Here is a 12,281-nt window from a genome sequence, read left to right as displayed (position 1 = left end):
GGTTCTGCACTGATACCTCGACAATGTTGCATGTTACTCTCCTTGTTGTTCGCTTGTCACTTTGTGAGCAGTCTCTCACACTTCTTTTTGTGAACGTGCGTTTTTCCCACCCTAGCGTTATTGCTTTCCTTGACAGTTCCATACCAAAGCGGCCATAAAATTATTTTTTTTCACGGTACTCACCTCCTCGTTGATCTTTCATGAAGCCAAACTGCTGTTGCTAATCTCTCCTCAGTGATGGACACTTCGACACAAATTATTTCAAAATGAAAGGTAATGTGCCCAATTTGTTGTCACCCTGTACAGCTGAATCGTTGCTTGCCTCAGCAAATAAGTTGACGATGGTGCTTGTTGCTTAAATAGGTCTAATATCAACATGATCAGTCTAAGAAAACAGAGATGTAATATGATGCTTTGGATTCAAATAACATTAGTGAGTATATTTAGTTTTTGCACCAGTTCAGGCAGGATTTCATATATTTTTAACAGAGTGACAATGTGTTTCTCTTTGAGTAAGATTTTATATCTTTTTGTAATTATCTTATTGATATGATCTTGGCTATTTATAAAGAGGTATCATGACTGGCAAAAATGTGAATCACTTTAAGAATTGAATTGGAAACAAATAAACACTATACAGTGAAGACTTCCCATTTTATAGAGGTTTTATGGGGTACTAAATATGTATTGAACAATTTTAGAGATAAGAGATCATAAATAATACTCCATAAGCTGCTTTTCAACCTTAAGTGGTAGATACTGATTTTATTAGATGCACGAACATCAGTATGTAGTATAATTTCTGTCACAGGTAACAAATTTCCTTCAGTTTCTCTTTTAAATTTGCGGAGTAAGGACGGCTTTCAGCTGAGAAGATGCTGCGAGAGCCATCATGTTTTTCGAGGATGGAATAAAGCATTTGTTTTGTTGCTAATGTGGTTGGTGCATCTGTTGAAAGTGTCTAGTGTGTTCCGAGACGATTCCATGATCTCACATAAATCAGGCTGTCGGAGGTCTACAGGTGCCAAGGATGACAAGTTCCTCGCGAGAACAAATTCTTGCAAGATTGCTGTATACTATGGTCTGGGCCAGAAATCATATTGGCACAATAAGAAAGCATCATTAACCAAAACAACTGAGAAATGACATCTGGAAGCTAGTTTCAGGTCATGAACACCCACCATTGGTGTGCAGCTTATTTTGCAGCGCTGAGCAGCTCATTAAGAATTTGTGGGTCAGTAGCTTTTTTGGCATCATAATCACAAAGGCATTTCACACAGTATTCTTGAACTCTTTGAAATGTAGCGTATTTTACAGACATCCTGCTCTATGATTATCCGAAAGAAATTTTCTGGCCTGGTAAGATCTGGGCTTTGTGGTAATTACTGACTGGTAACCCTGTTTGGAAATAGCTGATTAATGAGCTGTCATTTTGAAACCACATAACTAACTTCCATCTCAAATTCAGGAATCAATCATTCATTAAACAAATGCTGATAAATCTGATTTACCAAGCCGTTGAGAAAATACAGTCCAAACAAAAGATCTTCTCTTACCTTCACCCAAATTATAATGTGAAGTAGATTTTGTTTGATTTCTTGAAAGAATTGAAGACTTTTTTCAGACTGAAAATAAACAATCTGGTGTGTTGAACTTCAGTAGATAGCACACTTGTCACTAGAACTTTTCTTTTCTTTTTCTCTTGTTAGAAAATGGCTAGGAAACATCTAGCTTGCTTCTTGAATTTCAAATCCTTTCAGATATAACTCCTCATGGTTGAGCAGGGAATACTCAGTTATGAGCACACACACAATTCAGTTTAAATGGAGATTGTATTATTGATTCTTCAACAGCAGCACAAATTTCCAGATGTGTCAATGATCTCCATAAGTCTTCTGTTCCCAGGCCAGTAATGCTTTCTGAAAAATGGATCAACAATTGTTCAGTACTTTATCATTTGTTCACCCATAGTGACTGTTAACAGATGTAAAAAAAGCACAAAGGTTCCACCTAATCGATACTGTTCATTGCTTAAGGCAAATTAAAAACTATACACGTTTCATCTACTTAGTAGACATCTTCAGCTACATATGTTTAGGTATATTGTATCACAAACAAGGACACATTCTTACTATCTTAATGGTAAAACACACATAAAAAACATTAAAAAGATTTGTAACTAAACTAATAAAATGGCCCACTTAGATAACACTGAACACTTTTCTTCTGAGACTGCAAATGCAAATCAGCTGTGGTAACCAATGTAATAGGTTTGTGATTTCTTAACTCTTATTGGAAGTTTTCTTGTGCTGAAGCTATTTAATTTTCTTTTTTCTAAACATACGAATTTGCCTATTTAAACAAGGAGTTTTCTTCTGCCACAACTTCATTCATTGTTTTTAGTCACTGTTAGCTTTTTGTGACTATTTATTCAGTGCAGTAAGTTTATCACTGTAAGTAGTTATTACAGACTGAAATAGACCATTAATATGGTCAAATTTATAGATTCTAAAAGTAAAAATTACTAAGAATGTAATTGTTACAAGTTACTTTATTACTTTTACTCAATTAATTCCCAACGCTGATTATGATTGTTGGAATATGAATATGTGCAGTTGCTGAGAAATAGAATGACTGCATGATATTACATACCGTAAGTTCCTTGCAGGTTCACTTTTTTGAGACGCAATTGAATCTTTGTTGTGTGTATTCACACGGTTTGTATTCACATGGGAAGTGAATTAAATTTTGGTAATATTTAAAATTAAGTCTGATAAAATATAAAATACAAGGAACATAAAATACCGTGCACACATTCTTGATTTGAGTGACTCTACTAAGAAGACATTATGTCTGGAGTACACAGCTTTTGTATTGCTCCTGCATGTGATAACAATAAAAAATGATCAGGATATCCAAAGTATATCATTTGTTGTCTTATCACCTAATTCTTTGTTTTAATTTCTTTAAATACATTTTAAGCCCCGTTATTACGCTATGGTTTAAAAGCATAATGAACGGTACAACGGTATAGACAGGAAATGATTTGTGGGGCGGGAAAACAATTGGGAAACAATATTTCAGTGATGTATTTTATTATTACTGTATTATTAGTAGTAGTGCATTCTCCCAATATTGGAAGACGTTACGCAAATAACTCAACCAATTCTTGTTGCCATTCCAATAGGCTTTCATTCTTTCCGAGAAGGCTTGTTTACATTCTTCCAAACACATTGGTCTGTACTGTTTTTGTTGTTGTTGTTGTTGCTCTGATGTAGCTTCCCAGTTGTTTACTTTGTGTCTCAATTATTATTATTACAACATAGCACGTTATTGTTCATTAGTGTAGTTCTATGTTGATTTACTTGGATGAGTTTTGACTGAGATTACAAATTTATTTGAAAGACAAAATTTATAAAATTTATGACACATATCAGAACTTCACCAGATGAACTCCCGAATGAATTCCTGTAACCTTCACGGATTTCCAAGTGATTCATAGAAACTGACAGAGTTGAATATGAAATTATTTCCAGATATTACAAGTGACAAATTTCATCATCAGTTCCATATTGACTTGACTTTTACTTTTTAGGCATTTTTATCAAATTCCAGAATAAATAATCTTAAAAACAGGAGGACACATATGACATTATAAAATGAGTTGAGAAAAATAATAAAATCAACATGCAGTGTCTTTCTTTTGTCTAAAATATTTCTTCTTAATTGTAAAAACCATTAGCAAATGTTGTAGATGTGGAAGTAGGCTTAAATGTTGTCAATGAACAAAACAGATGCTTTAAATTTGGACATATGGACTAAGGAAACCTTGTTGTAATTGGACCTTTCTTAATGATAGAGTACAGAGAAGGTTAAGATGTAGCTTTTACCACAAATGTCTCCAATTCAAAGAGTTAAGTTTCAACTTTATTCAAAGTCATCCTCAGCCTTCAAACCATATCTTAACCTTATCATAATTACAAACAAAGTTTGGAATGGCAAATCTCATCCAATGTTTCCATATACAAATTTCTACCATGTTTTAGTTTTGCGAGGTAATGTTACCAGTTCTGTATACCAGTTTTCCTAGTGTTGTGTTCACTTGCTTCATCTTAGTTTGCTTGTTAGTGTAATGTCTATATGGTATATTTAAGCTATTTATAAAATCAGAGGCACTCGCACTCATTTAATAGGCTGTTTGCACGATGGGTTCACCACTCCCAAAGGCATTTTATTATCTTCTGTCAGGTTCAAATTAGGCCGCCCCTAACATGGAGTCAGACACTTTTTGTAGCTGCTCCTCTGGAGTACAGACGCTACGGGTTTGCCCCTTCCGCCATCTCCACCGTACCGAAGTCCATCTTCTCCGCCGTAGATGCTGTTGAGGTCTTCATCCATAACCCAGGGCAAGGGCCCTCCATATTTATGATCCCTGGAGAGAGGGTGTCCCAGTATTTTAAAGCCCTCAGGAATTGGCTACCTGTTGGTCCGCAGGTTGTATTTGGTATTTCAATCAGCCCTATGTACTGTAGGGAACCCCTATCCGCCACCTGGGGATGCGCTCTGCAGGGGTCAGGTTCCCCTGGTTACTTATTGGAAGTTAACCCCACCCACAAAGGCTGAGGTTATTTGCAGAGTGGAAGTAAAGATGATAAAAGCTGTGTACAAAAATTGTGTTAGTAGCGTGAAGATTAGTGTAGGAAAAATAAAACGGTTTAAAGTTGAAACTGGTTTCTGACAGGGAAGTGTACTATCCCCCATACTATTCATCATAGTCATGGATGAAATTCATAAGAACATTCAACAGAGATTGGGAAGAGAGGCAACAAAAGCCATGTTGTTTGCAGATGATATAGTGATATGGGGTGAGGATGAAACGAAAGTGCAAAAACAAGTAGATGTATGGAATCAAGAGACAGAAAGATATTAAATGAAAGTATGCACAGACAAAAGTAAAACAATAGTGATGACAAGAGGAAGGAGGGAAGGAAGAAGAAAGATAAAACTGAATGGTAAAATTCTGGAAGTGGTTAAAAGTTTCAAGTACTTGGAAGTATGATCACAAAAGATGGAAAGATAACCAAGGAAATTGGAAAAGGAATACAACAAGCAAACAGCTTCTACCAGAGTGTAGGTATTTTGTGGAACCAAGATGTCCTGAAGAATTGTAAGAAAGTATTATATTCAACCTATTATGAACCCATACTAGCTTATGCAGCTGGATCGCGGTCTACAACAAAATGAGAGGAGAGTAGAATACAGGCAGCGGAGATGAAATTCCTAAGAGGTATCGAGGGCAAGACCAGAAAGGATAGAATTAGAAATGAAGAGATAAGGAAAAGGACAGGAATCTTGAAACTTCAAGACAGGATAGAAACAACAAAGCTAAAGTGGTATGGGCACATGATGAGAATGGGAGAAGAGAGAGTGTCAGAGAAAGTCCTTTCAGAGAAGTTAATGGGAAAGAGACCAGGAGGAAGACCCCGAAAAAGAAAGACAGATTCACTATGGGAGTGCATAGAGAAGAGGGGTAGAAAACCAGAAGATGTACTTAAAAACGGAGAAGAGTGGTGGAGAGATAGGCAGCAATGGAGGTCCTTGATTCACAACATGACCCAGAAAGCTGGAAACGGGAAATGAAAATGATGATAATAAAATCAGAGGCAGCATGTGGCATGAACTGTGTGCTCTGAGCTGGTCTCAGTACTGTATGTGATTTTTTACCTGATATTTGAAACTCATTTTATCCTGTGATTGTAACACCTATTTTAATAAAATATTCTTATTTGTTTGTGCTCTTGGGTACATGATAGAATTCCAGTAATCTAAACCAAGCATGTAATACTATGATATATCATCATTGCACATGTGGAAACCACTATATGACATATTCCAGCTTAGAACATTGGCCACTGGGCGAGTTGGCCGTGCGGTTAGGAGTGCGCAGCTGTCAGCTCGCATCCGGGAGATAGTGGGTTCGAACCCCACTGTCGGCAGCCCTGAAGATGGTTTTCTGTGGTTTCCCATTTTCATACCAGGCAAATGCTGGGGCTGTACCTTAATTAAGGCCACGGCCACTTCCTTCCCATTCCTAGGCCTTTACTGTCCCATCGTCGCCATAAGACCTATCTGTGTCGGTGCGACTTTAAGCAACTAGCAAAAAAAAAGAAGAACATTGGCCGGTAAGGTTCTTTGGCGCGAGGGGAACAATTCCAAAATCTTTCGTCACATGGCGACAAAAATATAAACTAGCGAGAAGCCTACAGGATGAGATAGTCGTCTCACTCATCAAATACTCCGTTTCGATTCTTTGTCACCATTTATATGGAGTTCATGCCATTTAACATGGTTAATTGTAACCTATCATTTTTTTAAAAACATTAATCTTTTTATCTTCCCTCAAAATTGTTATTGTGTATTATTCTGTGTCTTATGGCAAATCTAGGGTGTCCTGGATCAGACTAAATAAATAAATAAATGCTATTATTATATATATGCTGTGGGTTAGTATTTCTCCTGCAACTTTATCACTAGACCTCAGATTTTTAGGTGCTAAAATGTTTATTTTAGGTGGCTAAACTAACTCTTAAAAGTTAAAAGGTAGGTTCTAAAAATATATTTTAAGCAGCTTCAGTTTTACATTCCTAAGACATTTATCAATTAGAATACCATTATTATTTTGCTAAATTGATAATAACTCCTTATGGGGAAATTTAAAACAAATTTCACTTACCTCTTTGCTACGAATTTTATCATCCAATATGAAGCTGGGAAACTTCTGTGACCTTTTAATAAAAAAACGGCTTGAAGAACTTGGGATACTTGTGACACTCACTACGGGTGTGTAGCACTGTAGGAGATCCTTAAGAACTTCCGGGGAGTATGGTTTACAACTTCCTGATTTTAAGATTTTGTTTGAAAAGTATTTCAAGAATATACTGTTCAAAATACTGAAAACGAATCGGCAAATATTTTACTTTCTCAGAATAAATTAAAAGCATTTTATCTATTTAGGGATTAAAAAATAGGAATATAGGTGAATGTATGTTTTAATGTCAAAATAGGCACTTTTAGGCACTGTAAGACCACTATTTTAACCTTAAAAATACAGTACATGAAATGTGTAAAGACAACTTCATTTTAAGTTTTCTCTTAAGGAACAAAATATATTTTTACCTAAAATCCAAGGTCTAATTATCATGTAGCAATTTCCATAAGTGCAACGGTAATATACAGTGCCATATGCAGTATGTTAGAGCTACAGTATTAGCAGCCAAAAGGCAGGTTTAGTTCCTTACACCAAAGGATAATACAGTTGACAATTGACTATGTACAAGTTTTTAACAATCACAAAAATATTGACTATATACAGTACATTAAAAAAAAAATATATACATACAAACTCCACATTAAGAAGGTTAATGTGGAGGGTCTTTCAGTCTCTTATAGATGAATGTCCAGCTCTTCCAGCCAAGAGAGAGCCTCTGGGGTCACTCGATGGAACCAGCAAAAGCTCGCAGAGGGCAGTCCTTCAGAATGTGTGCACGATGGTTTGCACTTCAGCACCACAGTCACAAGCTGGAGAGTCTTTCCAGCCCCACTGATACAGAACAGAAGCACTTATTCCGACTCCGCAGCATATCCCGTTGGGTGTGGTCCAGGTGGAGTGAGGAAGGTTGAACCCAGGCAATTTTGTACTTGGAGCTCTGATGTTGACAATGCCATGAGGGTGTGATTGAGACCATTCGTGTTTCCATATTTCATCAGTCTTGAAATATGAATTAACTAATTCGTTTGCCGTCTTCTGGACAGGTTTCTGTGATGTGAGTCTCATTATGGCATTGTCATCTGTATTGTGATGTATTGGGAGGTAACTGTTCTTCGCTATCCTGGTCCACAGTCTAACAAAGGTGTTTTGCCATCTGATATGAGGAGGCTGAATGTTCCTTGTTAAGTGAAAGTTATTGTGTTTTCATATAAATTTGAATATTACCTAAATTAAGACAAATATATAGTCAAACCCTTATATACTACCACCTTCAGTTATCACCCATGATGAGATATTCCTGATGGAAGTAGCATGGTAATAATCTTGATATAATGTTACCCCTGCCTCCTCCCATCCACCATTGGTAGCACAGGTACAGAAGTGATGTACAATGTAGAAGTGTAATAGATCGTTAACTGTTGATTAAAATTATTATCGACAGGAACCCGGAAAATTTATCTTCAAATGGAAACGTGGCTCTTGCCTAATCCTTTAGGAATATGAAGTGGTTGGTTGCTATCAACCCTCATTAGAAGCTTGGTTTCTTGAGTGGCATAGTGCAAGGGATTTACTGAACCTGCTCTGGAAGAATGATCATGGCATGCAGTGGGAATTTCCTTGCAGCATTTCTCTGTGGACTGTTTCTAAGAATAGCTTTGGAACTTCAGACATATCTGTGTATTCTGCCCTGTGCGTGAAAGATTCTACGATGAATAAGCAAACAACATTAAATGTAAGAGAGAAGCAAAATGTTTGTATAGTACGCGCACCTTTTCTTGAGCCCTGGTTCCCATTCGTTACTATGGAGATCCGGGCTCAAGAAAAGGTGCGCGTACTATACTTATAAAGAGCAGTATTCTTCTGCTAGTGAGCAGAACATTGCAAATCATTTTTCATTGTTGACAACTTGAAAAAACGGAACTGGAAGTGGTGAGGTCATTAGAAACCAAGCAAAGCTCATTGGTGACAAATTAGGTGTCAGTGGTCGACTGTTTCGTTTCACAAAACACCCTGGGCTGATGCAGCATGCAAAGCATAGTGGGGCGGCAGAAGTTGACTGGGCAGTTGTACAGGAGAGCCTGCAAAAATGTTTTCAGCAATCATTAAAAATTACAATGCAAGTGATGTGTACTATATGGATGAAACTGCTTTATTTTATTGTATGCAACCTGATAAAGCAAAATCAAAATGCTACAAAAAAATCCAAAGAAAAGCAGCTTGATTTGTTTTGGGTGATTTCTGACAAAAAAGTAGCATTACAAAATTGTTGCCAACTTTGGCCCGGGAAGGCTTGGGAGAAAGGAGATGAGCTGCTTGACTAAGTGGTATGTTCTGAGCTGTCAGTGGAGAGATGACATGGAATGACATTAGTAGACAAATAAGCCTGAGTGGTGTTTTTAAAAGTAGGAATGAAAATAAAGTTGGAAGTCAAGAGAACAAATTGGGGCAAATATGCATTTATAGGAAGAGGAAGGGGTTAAATTTTTATAAACTTCCAAATTCATTGAAATTTTAAAAGAAAAGATCAGGTAAGCAATTGATAGGGAACCTGCCACCTGGGTAATTGCACTAAATGCAGATCAGTGGTGAATAATTGATTGAGGCATTGCAAGAAATACAAAGTCAGAATAACCATTGAATTTTGTTCAAATGCCAACGGTAGTGATAAAAGAAAGGTGTCAGTGAATGGTAAGTCTGCTAAACCTTGGTGATTCAAACATTTTAACCCATCAGTTTACATTGAGTACTGGTATAAGTACGATAGAAAGACATAGATAACCACTGGCAAATATGACAGATGGATCAAAGATTTCAACAGTTACATGAGAATAAGGAATTGCAATGTGGGACTCATTCTTGACAATGAGCCATGTCAAAAAAACTCCAGGTAATATAAGCATTGTCAGAGTAGAATTTCTTTCTTTTTAATGTCCTGAATATCTTCAGTCTCTGGACACGGAATAATCAAAAGTTTTAAATCACATTATAGGTGGTATCAACTGGGGAAAAAAAATTCAACAGATCAATGTTGGGGATTCTGTTGTCAGTTTGTCATTAAAGGATGCTCCATTTGACATTAAAGTTGCATGGGGAGAAGTTTCAGTTACAATAATAAGGAACTGCTAGTCCAACACTTGAATCACTACCAGATAGATAGATAGGTTTATTTATTTATTATCAACAGGTTATTTACCCAATTATAGATGATTCAATAAAACATTATATATAACAAATACACCTTAAGTAAATAAATAAAACTAATTAACAAGTTTAAACTAAATCTAGAAATATTTATATACACATAATTACAACACCTTAAATAAATAAAAATTACTTTCCTTAAATAATTGCCATGATTAAACTGAATCTAGAGACATTTATATATTTATTCAGAGAGGACCTTACATTCATGAGTTCATTAGGGCACGTCTAATTTTAGAGGGGTGTGTGTGATAAAGGTCCACTGATTTACCCACCTCGTTCAGTGATTTTAGTGCGTTCAGCAGCCATGACTTTGCCTGAGCCACAGTTCTCACTTTAGGCAGATGGAAAACATACCTTTGCCTAGTATTGCAGCGAGGAACATGTAATGTAATGAACTCCAACAATGTTGAGCAATCCACTCTATTCATCAGACACTTGTAAAGAAAGGGCACTGACACATCTATGGCGCAAGTGTAATGTCCTCGTGTTCATAATCTCACCAAAAGACTCATAATTGGACAAATCTGGTTCATCTGAGGAAGACACAACAGAACTCATAGCAATGGACCAAGAAGAGCCAATGTTTCAGGAAGTTTCTAGTGACAACATTGTTGACTTAGTGAAATAACCAGAAAGTTCAAATGACAGTGAAAATGAAAGGAAAATGAAAAATCACTATTAGAGAAGCTGAAGAGTATGTAGACTGTTTTCTTGGTTATTTTAACAGAATTATTTCTCAATGGATATATACGATCATCTCATTGTCATTCATTCAGCTGTTTCAGTTCACAGTGAGATCCTTAAAGTTCAGTCCAAAATCAATTATTTTTTTAAAAGGTTTTAATGTGCAGCAGGCGCGGCTTTATAATACGATCTGCAGAGCTGCAGGACCACCAGAATGAAAGATATAATATACAGCGATTAGCGATCCCATTCTTCATATTGTGTGTTGTTATCGACCCAAAGGTGGATGCCCATTCAGATTGTCTGAATCTAGTAGTTTTACTAGAGTCAGTACAGATCAAACAACCATATTAACCTATCATGGTTAAGTTTATCAACAGAGAGTATGCCAGCCAGGCTAAGAAATTGTTTAACAGATTTATATTATTTATTCTTTGAACTGATCACTGTTGAAGGGATTGGATGACTTACCAGAATGAAAGATATAATATACAGCGATTAGCGATCCCATCCTTCATATTGTGTGTTGTTATCGACCCAAAGGTGGATGCCCATTCAGATTGTCTGAATCTATTAGTTTTACTTGAGTCAGTACAGATCAAACAACCACATTAACCTATCATGGTTAAGTTTATCAACAGAGAGTATGCCAGCCAGGCTAAGAAATTGTTTAACAGATTTAAATTATTCATTCTTTGAACTGACCCCTGATGAAGGGAATGGATGACTCCCCGAAACATGTATGGTAAAATAAATAGTTTTCTTTCATTATAAGGTGTATTGACAAGGCGGACTCAAGTAAAACTAATAGATTCAGACAAGTGAATATGGATCAAACAACCATATTAACCTATCGTGGTTAAGTTTATCAATACTCACAACATTGTCTAGGTCTTTTTGCAGTCACTCACAATCCTGTAGCTTATTTACTACGCTATATAGTTTAACATTATTTGCAACAAGCCATATCTGTGATTTCAGTTCTTTACTTTTATCACTGATTTATATAAGTATATGAAAATCCACAGCCTGTTTCCAGTCATTCAACCAGGTCAGGAATGGAATGAATGAAGCCCCCCGACTAGCGGCGAGGATAGGAATTTTGCCGGCTGCCGAACCCTGTCGCACTCCTCTGGGGCAATGGTTAATGAATGACAGATGAAATGAAATGATATTGGAGAGTGTTGCTGGAATGATATATGACGGGGAAAACTGGAGTACCCGGAGAACAACCTGTCCGCCTCTGCTTTGTGCAGCACAAATCTCACGTGAAGTGACCAGGATTTGAACCACAGACCCCAGCGGTGAGAGGCCGGCGTGCTGCCACCTGAGCCACGCATTCTCCTTTATATATATATATAAGGAAAAAATGTGGCTCTAGATTACATCATGAAAATTAGGCAAAAAGAAAACCACCTAAATTCAAAATTGGAGCAAAACCCTCAATAAGGACAAACTGCCTAGGGTTTGCAGATGATTGGGCTCTCTTAGCCCTTGACATGGAAGAAGTCCATGTTCAGATCACCAGTCTCCAGAAAATTGCATTAAAAATAGGATTACAAATATTCTTTGAGAAAATTGAGATCATGCCAATGAAACCCCTTGACATAAATGATCAAAAAAT

This window comes from Anabrus simplex, chromosome 13 (assembly GCF_040414725.1).
Source record: "Anabrus simplex isolate iqAnaSimp1 chromosome 13, ASM4041472v1, whole genome shotgun sequence".
NCBI lineage: Eukaryota > Metazoa > Arthropoda > Insecta > Orthoptera > Tettigoniidae > Anabrus > Anabrus simplex.
The sequence above is the reverse complement of the archived record's forward strand: the minus strand, read 5'-3'. Positions refer to the sequence as shown.